The 17,393-nt window shown below is 45.2% G+C and overlaps 1 pseudogene; it reads right to left on the reverse strand.

Moving 5' to 3' along the window:
- The window catches only part of LOC142313035 (uncharacterized), an 88,569-nt pseudogene that overhangs the window by 41,168 nt on the left and 30,008 nt on the right, over window positions 1-17,393 (reverse strand).

A 17,393-nucleotide genomic window follows, 5' to 3' on the forward strand; every position in this document is an offset into this window, starting at 1 on the left:
GTGCAACACAGACAGCGATATGCCCGTGTCGCTCAACCGACGGGGCGGGTATGATCGCTTGCGATCTTGCTAGCGAGATCGCAGCGTGTAAAGCCCGCTATACACTGACTGTATCTAATATGATAGCATTAGATACTAAGCTCAAAGGAATATCACACATGATATGATTGTATACATGGCTCTGCCAATTTAATGTCACAATATAGGTTAGATACATGGCTCGGGAATGTATCTTACATGATAGGATTAGGTACATGGACTGGAAGCTGATTGTTTCTTTCTACTGCATACTGCACACTGACTGAGCTCTCTTATACCAGTGTAAAGCCTCATTCAGATGTCTCTGGAAGGCTACTTTCACACTTGTGTTCGTCACAATCCGCCGCTATGGAAAACAGCGCAATCCGTTACTGACTTGCGCTGTTTCCCATAGACTTGTATTGATGACGCACTGCAACGTAAGTGTCTGTGTTGCATCCGCCGGCCGACGCTGAGTTGTTATTTTGACTGAGCGCCGGGCGGATGGAACGCAGAATGTAGCATATTTGCTTTCGTTCAAACGACGCACCGCTGCGGATTCTGTTGGAATCCGCCAACAAGTATAATGGTTGTCTATGGTGGCGGAATCTGCCGCAATGCGCTCAGCGGCGGAATCCGCCACTGGATTCCGTTATTTTTTAATGAGCATGCCAAATATCTTGTTAACTCCAAATTAAGAAAGGTGTATATATAGATGCCCCAATTAAAACCCAATGCTCTATGAACCTTGAAAAAAGAAGCACACAACAGGAGACCCAAGAAAAATCATCTGGAGACCCTAAGCAACCCAGAGACTACGCGGAGGAACAAGTATTGGCAGGGTGAGCAAAATCTGAGACCCATTGTCTGCCATTTCATTTTAACCTCTCCCTTTCTTTTTATTTCTCAAAAATGTATGCATTCATTAATGAATTTTCTAAAATAAAGAGCTTTATGCTCCTTTTTTTAACGCTTGAAAAAAAATAAATAAATAAAAATATGACCAATTTGTGTAGGTTGTCTAATTTACAGTCTTTTTAGCTGTAGTATTTGATGTAAGTTTTTGTTTTTTAAATATATTGCTGTTATTGTGGATTTATCCCCATGTGTTGAAACATAATTAAATTTTTTTTATGTGAAACTTTTAAGATTTATTTACCATTACTCTTTATTTATATTATTTTTTTCAAATAGCCTACAGTTCATCCAAAATTTGGAAAACTCAAGTTTCTACAGTAACCACATATTTAAGTATATTTTACAGTCAATGTAAACAGTTGAGTAGCAAGAAGCTTTATTTCTAACGTGTTCTTTTTTTCCAATAGCTGAAGGTTAATCAATCATGTACTGTTCTGATAGCCCACCTCCAAGGCGTCAGCGATTGTAGGTGATTTTCCACTACGTTTAGTATTTTTAATCTGTTAACAGCAACTACAAATAAAAAATTTGATTTTTGGATTTAGGAGGAGGAAGCTGCAGCAGAGGGGCTACCAGAAGAAGGCGAACAGGGTGGAGAAATGCGTGGAGAAGGCTCACAGGATGTAAGTACCGTATTTTTCGCTTTATAAGACGCACTTTTCCTCCCAAAAATTTGGGAGGAAAATGGGGGGTGCGTCTTATAATCTGAATATAGCGGTACCTGGGGGTCCTGTCTGTGCGGCGATCGGGCGGCCGGGTGCCTGTGGCTGCGTGCAAGCGGCCAGGTACCTGTGCTTGCGTGCAGTGGCAGCCGGGTACCCGTGGCTGTGTGCGGCCGGCGGCCGGGCGCTGTGTGCGGCTGGCGGTCGTGTGCCCGTGCGGGCGGCAGACGGCTGCCGCCCTCACACAGGCACCTGGCTGCCGCCTGCACGCAAGCACAGGTACCCGGCCGCTTGCATGCAGGGTGGGCGGGCAGCCTACTGGCTGCCAGTCTGTGCGTGCGGGGCAGGCGGCTGTGCAGCAAGTTACCCAGTTTGTCCGCGGTCCCACTTTCAAATGATGGCGCCAGGAGCGGGTGCGTGCGCAGATGGAGCTCTTGGATGAGAGCTCCATGTGCGCATGCGCCGCTCCAGGCGACATCACCTGAATCGGAGCCGCGGACACACTTGGAAAACACGGCATCGGTCTGCTCCAACACTGAGCAATCGCCGCTGCCACCACTGAGCCGTCACCGCCGCTGCCACCACTGAGCCGTCACCGCCGCTGCTACCACTGAGCCGTCACCGCCGCTGCTACCACTGAGCCATCATTTGAACCGGGACCGCGGACAATGGGACACTCACTGCACCGGCCTGCTGCACGACTCACCCGCCGCCACTGCTGCCGCCACCACGGACCCCGCGGCTCCTGCCACCACGGACCCGCTGCCACTGACCCACTGTGCCTGCCAGCACAACCTGTGCCTCCTGTGACCCCGCTTCACCACCACTGCTGCCACCCTAAGGTAAGAGAACACCGGAGTATAAGACGGACCCCATTTTTCTGTTTTTTACCTTTTTTATGTCTAAATTTGGGGTGCTTCTTATAATCCGGTACGTCTTATAAAGCGAAAAATACGGTATATCCACTTGATTGACATCACAAACATTACACCACAGAATACATAACACGACACAACACACATCCGAAAACCATTGACAAGGTGCTTTCATTACCATACCTTTGTGGTAAGTTGGGAACATGCATCACAGCACATACATGCCTGCACAACACATAACGAAAAGTAGATAACAAAAATGACATAACAATTAACTAACATCTTGCTGTAGGTAATGTTTTGATTTTATTTTCAGGTCAAAGTTCCAGACCACCGTAGAGATCCTCCAAGCTGCTTCAAGGATCGTCGTGAGCACGTCAGTGGTCGCAAGCTTGTGAGTTTTCATTTTTTAATTTATTTTTTTTGTGTTGGAAATGTTGAAAATGCATTACTACTGAAAGGATTTTTTTATTTTAAATTTTGTGTTCATGCCACATGGCTCACAGCGGAGGCAGAACGAGGAATCTGATGGGGAGGAATCCGGAATATACGTGGAGCTCTTCATCAACCTCGTCCATGCTCGGTAGCCGTTGTGGGACATCTAAATGTGCCGCCCCAGGAGCGCTGTTCCTGCTCGGGGACGCCACAGTGTAAGGGAATCTTCTGGCCACGGGTAGGTTAACTTCTATGGGGGGTCGTGACGCCACTCTCGGTAATTGCGGTCAAGGGGTGACCGCCACTACAGTTTAGGGGACGCCTGGGGCTAATGTTAGATGCAGTCAGTTGTTGTGGCCGCCTGAGAGTGAGGCTGGCCCCAGGGCCCAGTGTAAGTGTGTAGTACCACAGGTCGCAGAAGAACTCACACACACGCAGCAATGTCTTTCAGGGTTTTTACTCACTTTCAGATGTCAGGGATGAGTTAACCCGGGCGATGTTTTGATGAACCAGGAGGAACCAGGTATCCCTTCGGCTGATGTAGGGGTGACTGCTGACTCGCCTTCCTAGCCCTTCTTGTTTTGAGGTTACCCCGACTTGCAGTCTTGCTTGGATCACCCAGGGAAGTCGCAACTGCCGTTCTCCCCTTTCTGGCCCGTTTGCGGGCAGCGTGGACCAAGGTAAAGACGGCATCAGGCTCTGTCTTCCTTATGGGCCCCCTCGTTGCTGCTGTAGCTGCGGACTCTGTGTAGGTTGGTGAGGCACATAAAGGGCCCTCACCAGCAGGTTTAGCAGGCCAACTGAATGGGCCCCTGCTCTAGGGACCTGTTTCCCCGTGCGGGCTGGCTGTACTGGCAGTCCCCTTACTCAGCCACCTCTTGCTACTGCTCTAGGTGGTTTTCAGGCGGCACTGCTGAGTAGCCCTTCTCCGCCGCCAGCAGCCACTACAGGAGGGGGGGCGCCACACAAGACCACCGCCATGCTGATTCTGTAATCACCCGGCGGCTCTGGGAAGAAGTTGCAGTTGAACTTATTGATGCATGGAAGGATCTCAACGCTAGGAACAAAAAAATTGCACGTAAGTATAACTATTTCACAAAAACTCTTCAGATTCCCTGTTCTACGCTTGACCTTGTGTCTTTATCTCTTTTCAGTTAAATGTCTGACAACCCGGTGGCTGTCCCTACGTGATCACTGTAGGAGGGACAACAACAAAGAGATACAGGCTCCAAGTGGATCCGCAGGACGCAAAGGCTCCCAATACAGATACGGCAGAGCCCTTGCGTTCCTCGTTCCTGAAAAACACTATGATACCAAGAAGGTAATTAGACTGTCTTTTGTTCAATTTGTAATGTAGTTATTTGTAATATATTTCTCCAACAGCATGCTAGTGAAAAGTTCAAGAACAAATTTTAATTGAATTTTTTTTTCCTCCCACAGAACATTCACTAACACCATTGAGCCTGCATCAGACCGGCACCCTCCTGGAGTGATTTCTGAAGAGACTGTCACTGGTGACCCCTCCAACAGGCCCTGTGATCCCTCTACTTCTGCACCCTCCCTCCCTTCCTTCCACCTCTACTTCTGATCCTCCCTCCCTTCCATCTCTACCTCTGATCCCTCGCTCCCTCCCACCTCTACCTCTGATCCCTCACGCTCTTCCATGCCTTCTTTCCCATCTTATCACACCTGCCTATCAGCATACTGGCAGACCTCATTACATGAGGCTGGTCAGCGAGTAGGTGTTCCCTTATCTGACCCCTCTGACGCTCCCGACACTCGAACAGCGTTTGGTTCGGTGCGACAGCGCCAGAGGGGACATGATAGGGGCAGCCCCAAGTTCTTACACCTGAATGCATCCATCCATAGTTTTATTAAAGTATTATCTGACCAAATAATTGCTGGCTTCAACCTGATAAACCATAGTTTACAGGTGTTGACCAGCAAGATGGTGCTTTCAGCTGTAAGACAAACACATAGCCAGCATTATTTTCATTCTGTGATCGGAGAGCTGGAAAATCTACCGTCTGAGCTGCAAATACATGTGATGAGGGCTTTCCAGAATGCTATGGTGCAACTTAATCCACATCCCCCTCCCACCACTGCTCCACCTCTGCCCACAACCCCTCTGCCTCCACCCCCTGCCCCTTTACAGCCTCCTGCCCAGATTCATCCACCTGTCATTACCAGCCCCCTGCCCATTATTACCACTCTTCAATACCCACCCAGCCCACAATCCCTGCCCAGCATACTCAGTCTGTTCAAACATCCCTTCATTCCCCGTCTCCACTTTCCAGCCCACATGTCATCCCTGCCACAACTCCATCCCCTTCCTCACTGTCTGCTCCACCTCCACTCCCTTACCCGTACCAGCATTCTGCTTCTTCATCTCTCCAAACCCACCCATCTTTTGCAACACCCACCTTTCAATTTTTCATCCCTCAGTCATCTTCCAGCCATCTTCTATCTCAACCCCTTTTCTTCCAACAACTTCTCTTTGTTTTTCCACAACCTCACCTTTAACTACTACCCAACCTTCCCCTTCTTCATCCTCTCTTCATACCCCACCTGTTGAATGGGACAGTCCTGCGAGCATCTCCAGCAATCTTTCCACCCCACAATACCAGAATTTGTAATTTTAATGAATAAATAAGTAATAAATTCTGTTTTTGTCATATTTTTTTATTTTAAAACTGAAGAAAAAGTTAGTAAACAATTGGAATTATTAATAATTTAAAAATGAGTTTTATATAACAGGTTTCAAAAACCATATCACAAAAATTACATTAGAAACACAGAACAAAAATCACAAAATGTTAAATATTTGTACGTATGGTATTCAAATTTTTCAAATATATAAATACATTACAAACATTAAAGAATTCTCAAAAATTGACATAATGAAATGAGAAAATCAGACCATTCTGTCCTGCCACTCCAATCTGCCGATTGTCTGCAGAGACAAAATAATCCGCAAATTGGTCACGAATTGCCATCACCTCTCTAGTGCAGCGGAAGCTTATGTTGGTGTACCGTGGCAACGGACTGTTGGTCAGTTCCTCGTCAACAGAAATTACACCATTTGTCAAAAGGTAGTTGTGTAACACCATGCAAACTTTAATTACTTCGTCCACAGTTTCAACTTTTAGATTGATGGCTGTTGCCAAGATTCTCCATTTAGCGGTGAGGAGTCCAAAAGTGCACTCCACCATGCGCCGTGCGTGACTTAGTCTGTAATTAAAAATGTTTTTCTGGTGTGTTAAACCACGGCTCGAATACGGTTTAAGTAAATGTTTTTCCATTTGAAAAGCCTCGTCACCAACGCAAACGAAGTGCAGGGGTGGTCTGTCAGTTTGTGGAAGTGGTTTGGGGGGTGGGAAATGGAAACATTCTCCATAGAGATTGCGGCCCATGGCAGAGGTTTTCAATACCTGGGAGTCGTTTAATCTTCCATATGCTCCCATATCGACTGATAAGAATTTATACTGGGCATCTGCAATCCCCATGAGGACCACAGAACAGTATTTTTTATAGTTATAGTACTCGGATGCTGTGCGTGGTGGCTTGACAATTCTAACGTGTTTGCCGTCCACGGCCCCACAGCAATTTGGGAAGTTGCATATGTCCTGGAACTTGGCTGCAATGGTTATCTATTGTTGTTCTGTCGGTTGAGGGATAGATTCCTCATTCATGGATTCACACAATGCCCGGCAGGTTGTGTTCACTATGCCAGATATTGTCGATATTCCAACACGGTATTGGAAATGTAATGAGGAATAGGATTCCCCTGTCACAAGAAATCTGTAAAAGAAAAAAAGAAAAATAATTATCAATCCCAACAGGATAACAATTGCATTATATTATAGGTAGCACACATGCTACTATACAATTGGCTTACCTCAGAGTAATCATGAGCCGCTCTGCTGGAGTAATTGCTAGCCGGCTTATCAGAGGCTCCACACACGCCACCAACTGGTCAAACATTACTGCTGACATGCGAACATAAGTAATAAATTTGTCCGGGTGCCTCCTCAATTCCACATACAGTGTTGTGAAAACTCCACTGGAAATACGGACTTGGTTAATGGGGTGGACCCAAAACCGACGAATGCGACGTCGACGACATTGCCACTCTTTTTCGTAAACTGTATTCGCCAAAAGATTGGCTTGGTAAGAGAAATCAATTTACGCCTGTACAATTTTATGTGTTACTACATCCATTATGCTCCCTTCTCTAAAATCTGTCACAGATGGCCTGTGCAAACTCATATATATATATATCTCCAAATTTTTTCAAAAAACAGGAGAACTCTGAGTCTGTATCAAATATTCACACAATTTATTTTTCATAATTCTTTAGACAATAAATTAATACATTATTTACAAATCATGATCCCAATTCGCATTATACAAAAAACAAAGCTGGTAGATCCAAAAGGTGCATATATACAGTGGTACCTCGCTTAACGAGTAACCCTCTTAACGAGATTTTCGCTATACAAGCAAAGCTTTCTGTAAATTTGAAACCCGCTTTACGAGAAAGCTTTGCTGTACGAGCGAAATTCTCACCGCACACACTTCCGGTTCGTCCATCCACCACACTCTGACCCGCACTTGCAGTCCACACAAACACACACATGCACACACAAACATGTACTCACAAACACACACGCAGGCACACACAGTATTATACTCACCTTACCTTCCGTTCCACCGCTGGTCTGATGGTTCTTGTAGTTCCCGGGTACATCGCGACGTCCTCGCGGTGAACTACAAGACCCAGGAGGCCTGCGATGGAACGGAGGGTAAGGTGAGCATATAATATATCATAATATGTTTACCTTTCGTTTCATCGCCGGCCTCCTGGGTCCTGAAGTGTGCCGCTCTGCTCCAGTCTACACTGTGTATCTGCATCCATAGCGACGAGGGAGGAACTTCCTGTCACCGCTGATGAAAGGCAGAGCGCTGGCCAATCAGAGGCAAGCGGCTCTGCCTTTGACGTCAGCGCTCTGGCCGGGAACTTCCTGCCTCGTCGTTATGGTAACGCGTTACACAGCCCGGCCCCGTACTAGAGAACAGCAAGTCCCAGCAGACCGGCGATGGAACGGAAGGTAAGGTGAGCATATAATATGCGTGTGTGCGTGCGTGCATGTGTGTTTGTGTGTGTTTGTGTGTGTTTGTGTGTGTTTGTACGTGTTTGTATGTGTTTGTACGTGTTTGTACGTGTTTGTACGTGTTTGTGCATGTGTGGAATGATAGAATAGGGGACCAGGATGGGACATTTTAGAAGTTGTGGAACGGATCGTCTGCATTACAATGATTTCCTATGGGAAATCTTGCTCTGCTGAACGAGTACCTTGATTAACAAGCACAGTACGAGAACGGATTGTTCTCGTTAAGCAAGGTACTACTGTATATATATATTACTGATCACTGTCATATTTAATTATATCCACTGTTTCTCCATAGTCACACTTTTTTGTCCTTAAATATATCAGATTAGATAGTATGGTCTGAGACTAATTATATGTTAGTCGGTATAATGTCATTAGAATGCAAACAGATTATCTGCGAGTAATTACAACATATACTACTTCAAATCCATGCATGAGACACATTGATTTAGTAGCCACTGGATGGCAGTGTATCTCAATAATATTAATCTAAATATTTCATATGAGGAGGAGATCCACGCCAAGATATGGGTATTTATCTTTTCCCTGTTATCTCATGTCACAGTGCTTTACATTAAAGGGAACCTGTCATCAGAAATTTAGCTATAAAGCTAAAAGTTCCCCCCTCTGCAGCTCCTGGGCTGCATTCTAGGAAGCTTCCTATAGTTTTTTTGGCACCTTTTATACCAAAATAAACACTTTGTAAACTTGTACCTTTTCGTATGCAAATTTCTAAAATCGTCCATGGGGGCGGGCTGCCTGGGGTCCGTTGCTGTCCTCCTGCAGATTTACGCCGCCCCCGAACGCTGAATTTCAAAAGCTCAGGACGCCGCCCCTGGGTGCCCGTGGTCCCGCGCATGCGCTGTTCCACTGTAGCAGTGCTGTGCACTGCGTGCACGTGTGACCGCTAGTGACGCTTTGCGCGGGCACGAGGTTATGGGCGGCGCTGTGAGTGTCATCAGTAAGTGCCGCCCATAACCTCGTGACTGCACTTTCCCCTATGACTCCAGCGTTATGCGCAAGCGCTCGCTGGCCTGATGCCCGGACGTCCCCTCCTTCCCATCTATTTCCTGCTGCTGAGCAGGATGGGAAGAAGGTGACGTCCGGTCATCAGGCCAGCGAGCGCTTGCGCATAACGCTGGAGTCATAGGGGAAAGTGCGGTCACGAGGTTATGGGCGGCACTTACTGATGACACTCACAGCGCCGCCCATAACCTCGTGCCCGCGCAAAGCGTCACTAGCGGTCACACGTGCACGCAGTGCACAGCACTGCTACAGTGGAACAGCGCATGCGCGGGACCACGGGCACCCAGGGGCGGCGTCCTGAGCTTTTGAAATTCAGCATTCGGGGGCGGCGTAAATCTGCAGGAGGACAGCAACGGACCCCAGGCAGCCCGCCCCCATGGACGATTTTAGAAATTTGCATACGAAAAGGTACCAGTTTACAAAGTGTTTATTTTGGTATAAAAGGTGCCAAAAAAACTATAGGAAGCTTCCTAGAATGCAGCCCAGGAGCTGCAGAGGGGGGAACTTTTAGCTTTATAGCTAAATTTCTGATGACAGGTTCCCTTTAACTTATTAGCATTGTAGATTTATGATTGATTCACTGGGCACGTTAATACAAAGCAGTGAGATTTGTTATGGGGAGACACACTGCCATCTAGCGGGCACGATATAAATTTGCTCGACATATGGAGTTGAAATTGGACTTCTTAGCATACTGCAGTAGCTGACATTTGAATTAGGTGCAACTGAATGACAGTGTATTTATTATCCTTGTTCCATTATGTAGGTTAGGATGATATTAAGGCATCAGGCACGGTATATGAAATATTTTATTTTTATTATTGAGATACACTGCCATCTAGTGGCTACTAAATAAATGTGTCTCATGCATGGATTTGAAGTAGTGTATGTTGTAATTGCTCGCAGATAATCTGTTTGCATTCTAATGACATTATACCGACTAACATATAATTAGTCTCAGACCATACTATCTAATCTGATAAATTTAAGGACAAAGGAAAATGTGTGACTATAGAGAAACAGTGGATATAACTAAATATGACAGGGATCAGTAATATATATATATATATATATATATATATATATATACATACATATATATATATATATATATATATATATATATATATATGCATTTTTGGATCTACCAGCTCTTTTTGTATAATGTGAATTGGGATCATGATTTGTAAATAATGTATTCGTTTATTGTCTAAAGAATTATGAAAAATAAATTGTGTGAATATTTGATACAGACTCAGAGTTCTCCTGTTTTTTGGAAAGTTATAAAAGAGTCGTAAAGTATCTTATTTGAAATGTACCTTTGGAATTATCTTGTGATATATCTCGAAAATGTCTGGCACTCCCATTGGCCTGTCCCAAAAAAAAACAGATTGTGACGGAAAAAGTCGAATTTGACGCGAAACGGACGTGCAACAGATGCGTTATTTCACAGGAATCCGTCAGCGGATTCCTGTGAAATAATGCATCTGTTGTGACCGTTAGTAACAAAAAAATGACGGATGAGTTGTTTCGATGCAACGACGGACCTGGCGGATGAGTCACAACGCAAGTGTGAAAGTAGCCTTACATGTACGTGTGAATTAGGCTTTACACTAACATAGCAGAGTTCAGTCTGTGTCCAGAGCACAGAAACAAGGCTGTTGTATTTACCAACAAAGGTCACAAATATTAAATGCACTGCAGGATACAGCAGCCCTATAATAAAGGTGGAGGCAGCACTGGTGCAAAATACTGATGAAACAAACACACACCTACCATTCTCTGAGTGGGTTGATGCCCAGTATTATAAATGCAAATGGTTAAGGCCAGGGGCTTAACTACCGCGGTCGCAGGGGTCACCATTGCGATCGGGCATGGGAGGTTAGGGGCCCGCGGCTGCCCGGCAGATCAGCAGCCAGCTCCTGTCAGTGAGAGAGGAGCTGCGCTGATCTGTCACAGACCTCGCGGCCACTATATGACCCGCTGCCGCCGCCGACACCGGGCCCCACTGCCCGGTGTCAGCGTCGGCGGCACCGGGGCACCCTCCCACATCCCCGCGCACATATGCATCATCATTCTCCCCCTGTGCCTGCACGGTGACATCACTCCTGTGCGACTGCTGTGCTGAGTGCACAGAGCGCAGGACGGGAGGACGCTGACCAGAGCACCAGGAGAATAAGGACAGAGGTGAGGATGAGCAGCAGTGGTGGAAGAGGAGATCGGTGAGCACAGCAGCGGTAGAACGAGGAGACGTGAGTTCAGAGCAGCGGTGGAAGGAGGAGAGAGGTGAGTACTTGTTGTTGTTTTTTTTATATAAATTAGTGAGTACACGGTGGCCAGAGGCCTCAGGAGGTTACATTATACTGTACATGGAGGCCTGGGGAGACTTGTTGCATTATTATAGATGGAGGCCTGGAGAGGCTGGCTGCATTATTATAGATGGAGGCCTGGAGAGGCTGGGTGCATTATTATACATGGAGGCCTGGAGAGACTGGCTGCTATATTATACATGGAGTCCTGAGGAGGCTGGCTTCATTATTATACTTGGAGGCCTGGAGAGGCTGGCTGCTATATTATATATGGAGGCCTGGAGAGGCTGGCTGCTATATTATATATGGAGGCCTGGAGAGGCTGGCTGCTATATTATACATCGAGGCCTGGGGAGGCTAGCTGCATTATTATACTTGAAGGCCTGGGGAGGCTGGCTGCATTATTATAGATGGAGACCTGGAGAGGCTGGGTGCATTATTATACATGGAGGCTTGGAGAGGCTAGGTGCATTATTATAGATGGAGGCTAGGAGAGGCTGGCTGCTATATTATACATGGAGGTCTGGAGAGGCTGGCTGCTTTATTATACATGGAGGCCTGGGGAGGCTAGCTGCATTATTATACTTGGAGGCCTGGGGAGGCTCTATTGCATTGATCAATTCAATAGCTAAATTTCTCTTTATTCATATGTTCATGGCAGTAATGCAGGTTCCATTTTTCACATATTCACTCTTGCATATAGCTATTGAATTTTTCATGTCAGTATTTACACAGCAGTTTCTGCTATTTCATGTATTCCCCTTACATAGTCACTGGTGTGCATACCTTCTCTCCATATAGTGATTTTTTTTAGGTTCTTGCACCCAGTTCAGACTTAGAATGGTGTTCCAAACGTTATTCCTTATTTGTTAGTAGTTTTTCGTTTGTGAACCCTCCCCACTCACACCTATTGCCAATCCACATTATACACATACATAGCCTGGGTCTCAGCTTCCCATACACGGTAAGTTTTTTTTTTTAACTGCATGAGAGGACACACACAAGCTAGGGACCCCAACGTAGAGAAATACTTTGGCGTAGTGTTGGGGCTCTATTGCATTGATCAATTCAATAGCTAAATTTCTCTTTACTCATATGTTCATGGCAGTAATGCAGATTCCATTTTTCACATTTCATTCTTACATATAGCTATTGGATTATTCATGTCAGTATTCACACAGCAGTTTCTGCTATTACATGTATTCCCCTTGCATAGTTACTGGTGTGCATACCTTATCTCCATATAATAATATTATTATACATGGAGACCTGGGGAGGCTAGCTGCATTATTATAGATGGAGGCCTGGGGAGGCTGGCTGCATTATTATACATGGAGGCCTGGGGAGGCTGGCTGCTTTATTATACATGGAGGCCTGGGGAGGCTAGCTGCATTATTATACTTGGAGGCCTGGGGAGGCTGGCTGCATTATTATAGATGGAGGCCTGGGGAGGCTGGTTGCATTATTATACATGGAGGTCTGGGAGGCTGCATAATAAACATGAAGGACACCTTATACATGGACAGAGGGTGCATTATACATGGAGGAGTATGGGTCTGCATAATACAAAATGAAGGACACCTTATACATGGATTATAGGGGTGCATTATACATGGTGGAGTATGGGGCTGCATAATACAATATGAAGTTTTAAGGGGTTGTGTTATAATACATATAGGACTATGGGGGCTACATTATAATATATGGAGGGCTATGGTGCCTACCTTATATATGGACTATGGGGGTGCATTATAAAACATGGAGGACTATGTGATGCAGTATAATATATGGAGTATTATGGGGTGAATTATAATACATGGAGAACTATGGGAAATTCACTATAATAATTGGAGGACTATGAGGGCTACTTTATACATAGAGGATTATGGGGGTGCATTTTAATATATGGATGACTATGTGGTGCAGTATAATATATGGAGTATTATGGGGTGAATTATAATACATGGAGAACTATGGGAAATGCATTATAATACATTGAGGACTATGGGGGTGCATTCTAATATATGAAGGGTTATGTAGGACCCTTTATACTTTATGGAAGGCTATGTGGGGGCCATTATTGTATTTGGAGAACTATATACAAGGGGGGACAAAGATACAAGCAGAGGATGGGAACCTTTTGTGCTGAGGGGAAAAAGGCTCTTTCCCTCAGCACCCAGCTTTCCCATGCTCTGCTATACATTTTTTCTCAACACCCGGCTTTCCCATGCTCTGTTATGGGAAAGCTGGGTGCTGAGGGAAATATGTATAGCAGATCATGGGGAAGCTGGGCGCCGAGGACAAGATGGATATCAGAACATAGGAAAGCTGGGTGCTGATAGAGGGATTTCAGATGAGGGGAAACCTGGGTGCTGTGGGTAAGAGCCAAGTGTCAGCGTCATTATCCTGTACGCCGAGTGTCAATGTCATTATCCCGTGCCCCTAGTGTCGGTGTATGTGGAGGGGGGCCCAGATCTGAACTTTGCACCAGGCCCATAAAACTCTAGTTACGCCACTGGTTAAGGCCCGTATAGTGTGCCAGTCACAAAGGTAGGTTTAGTGCACAGTGACTGGTTTACAACCTTTTATTGTTGCCTATACTGTTCTATCAGGTGGGTTGCACCCCAATCTATGGCATTGTTCTTCCTGAACTTACAAGTTGAGCTCTCAGATCTGGATCCAGTGAGGGAGAGGAGCATTCAATTAGAACTGACAGTGTTACGATTAGGGTTCGCTCACACTGGCGATGATTCTCTCTTCCGAGAAAATGGATTGAATATCCAAATGACACGCGCTCAAACTCTGCTGCAAGTGTGATCCGAGTGTCATTTTGCTGTGATCTGATTCATGAGTAATCACAGGTGAGCAAAAGGTCGAGAGCTTAATTTCTTCATCTCTGCAATTGTCAGATGACATCCGAGTGCAAGCTAATGTTTTAACTTGAACTTGTATGAGTGCGCTCCATCCTATATACACTGCCAATTGCAGCATGCAGCGATTTTTTTATTTTTTTTCCATGGTGAATTGGCACGAGAATAAAAGCACTGGTCGGCACTGCCCCATAGTATAACATTGGAGCGAGTGCTATTCGATAAACCATGTACGCTAGTGTGAGCGTACCCTAAGAGCAAAGCTGATAGAAGGGTTTGCAATGTGACACAGCTACACATTTCCCTTACATGAAAAGTGTGATTCATCTGTGTTCTAAATTCAGTATTCTCAAATCATGCAGGAGGTTAGACCAGGGGATCAGAGCTGTATCCTTACATCTCACACACTGAGAAACCTAAGCTATGATGGGAAGTGTTCGCTCTGTCGGATGTTGCTGTCTGCTTATGATTGGGCAGCTCATACATGCAGAAGTACAAGCCCCCACTGAAAAGTAACTAATACTCACACATTAGAGTATATAAAAGAAAAAAGAAGTATACCTAACAGGGATCACCAGAGAGTCTCTTTGAAAAAGTGAAAAAACTTTATTTAATACAAGGTGCATAATATCATGGCTCAGAGAGCAGTGGTAGACAAGGCATGATATAATATACAAGAACAAACACACAAACCTAACATTAAAAACATTCAAAAAGCCTCAGAAGGCATAACAGGCTAACACGCTAACCCCAAACTGATATCATAGCATAATCAATGATACATTACAAATCCACACTGTGTACCATAAATATTAGATTATATCCTGTTCCAAATACCATACATAAATATGTGGCATATATCAAACAGTATATACACTTGTATCCCAATCCCCCATGTATTTAAAGAGGTCACTAGAAGGTTAGTGTCTATAATCTAGCAATCCTATAGCAACACTACATGCATTATTAGTAATCATCAAAATGCTTATTAGGCTAGTTGACCTTAAACTAAAGGGGGCTTTACACGCTGCGATATCGGTAACGATATATCGTCGGGGTCACGTCGTTAGTGACGCACATCCGGCGCTGTTACCGACATCGCAGCGTGTAACGCAAATGAGCGACGATCTACGAGCACAAAAATGTCAAAAATCGTTGCTCGTTGTCACGTCGCTCATTTTTTTAATATCGCTGCAGCGACAGGTACGATGTTGATTGTCGTTCCTGCGGCAGCACACATCGCTGTGTGTGAAGCCGCAGGAACGACAAACATCTCCTTACCTGCCTCCACCGGAAAAGGAGGAAGGAAGGAGGTGGGCGGCATGTTCTGGCCGCTCATCTCCTCCCCTCCTTTTCTATTGGGCGGCGGTTCAGTGACGCTGCTGTGACGTCGCTGTGACACTGAATGAACCGCCCCCTTGGAAAGGAGGCGGATCGCCGGTCACAGCGACGTCGCAGAGCAGGTATGTGCGTGTGACGCTGCCGTAGCGATAATGTTCGCTACGGCAGCGATCACCACATATCGGCCGTACGATGGGGGCGGGTGCTATCGCGCTCGGCATCGCTAGCATCGGCTAGCGATGTCGCAACGTGTAAAGCCCCCCTAATACAGGTTAGCATTGCCTATGTCAGTATAAAGGGTTTAAATGAAAGTATGCGCAGGAGAAAAATTATTCATATGCATGCAGATACTCAAATGGATTCTAAATTGCAAGTATAGTTACCCACTGCGCCCAGAAGCTGATCCCCTACTGCCCAAATTAAGACAGCAGGTATTGATGAAAGCCAACGTGGAGGAGGGGAAAACCTATTATAGTGTATGGAAGGAAAAAGTATTAGGGGTTAGCATGGTGAGGACCCCACGCGTATCGCCACTACAAAGTGTGGCTTCCTCAGGGGAAAGTGTGCTGTGTCCTTGTTTATGCCCTATTTATACAGCGATATAATTAGGTAATTGCATACCATCATACAGAAATGAAAGCCAGCCTGGAATGCAGTGTTACCGATGGAAGCTGCCATGATGATCACATGATTGCGTCACATGATTAAGTTACACCACACCAACCATTGCATTGCGCATACAGACTGAGTCAAAGTGCTATACAATTAACGTAAGCTTCTTTGTGAATATGCCTAATTACTCAAAGTGTACATTGTTCCAATGATCAGAGATAAAGAGATGCACTGCGCATGTGTGAAGAGCCTAGATGCGGTAATGAATAAGTGGAGCGTTCTCCAGCCAGAGTAAATCTCTGTGAAATGGAGTAGTTGCTCAGAATGCGCATGGCTCCATGATTCAGAGATGAATGACTAGACAACATCTAAGCAAAAAGCTTAAGCGCTAAGGATATGTGCGCCCTAGAAAATAACTTTTTCTGAAGGAAAAACCGGACCCTGTGAAAGAATCCCGCACCTGCGGTAAAAAAACGCACTAAAACCACAACGAAATCCGCATGCCGTTTTGACACATTTAGGTGCGATTTTAGTGCGGATTTGCCACAAGTTGGTCAATGTGTTTTTTTTACCATTAATTAATGGCAAAACTGCAGGGACGTGCAGAAAAGAAGTAACATGCACATTAAGTCCGCAGCGGAAATTCCGCAGGTGAATCCGCAGGGACAAAAAAAAAAACGCAGTGTGCGCACAGCTTTTTTTAATCCCCATAGATTGTGCTGGAGAAGGACTACAGAGATGTTATAAACATTTTCTGTAGCATTTCTGCAGTGAAATCTGCAGCAATTCCGCGGGTAAATCCGCAGCGTGCACACATGGCCTAAAGAGGATAAATAAAGCCCTTTTTGAACACAAAAACGGCAAATTGAGTATCATAATTTATATAGTTATTTAATTAACGCCCCAAAGCATCACCAAAATGTTATATGGTTAGAGCAGATCGCTCTTAAGTGGGGGTACTCACTCAAAATATGCACAATTCTGATAAATGGTAATTCAATAATATATCATATAAATGCAAGGAATTTGAGCACTGTAGGATACAAATAAAGTCTATAATGTTGCTTATACTACACCCACAAGACATCGGATTATTATGGGGGAGGGGCAGCCTATGAGATTAACAAGTGAAAAGATATCAATCTTGCCCATT

The sequence above is a fragment of the Anomaloglossus baeobatrachus genome, chromosome 5, assembly GCF_048569485.1.
Source record: "Anomaloglossus baeobatrachus isolate aAnoBae1 chromosome 5, aAnoBae1.hap1, whole genome shotgun sequence".
Classification (NCBI taxonomy): domain Eukaryota; kingdom Metazoa; phylum Chordata; class Amphibia; order Anura; family Aromobatidae; genus Anomaloglossus; species Anomaloglossus baeobatrachus.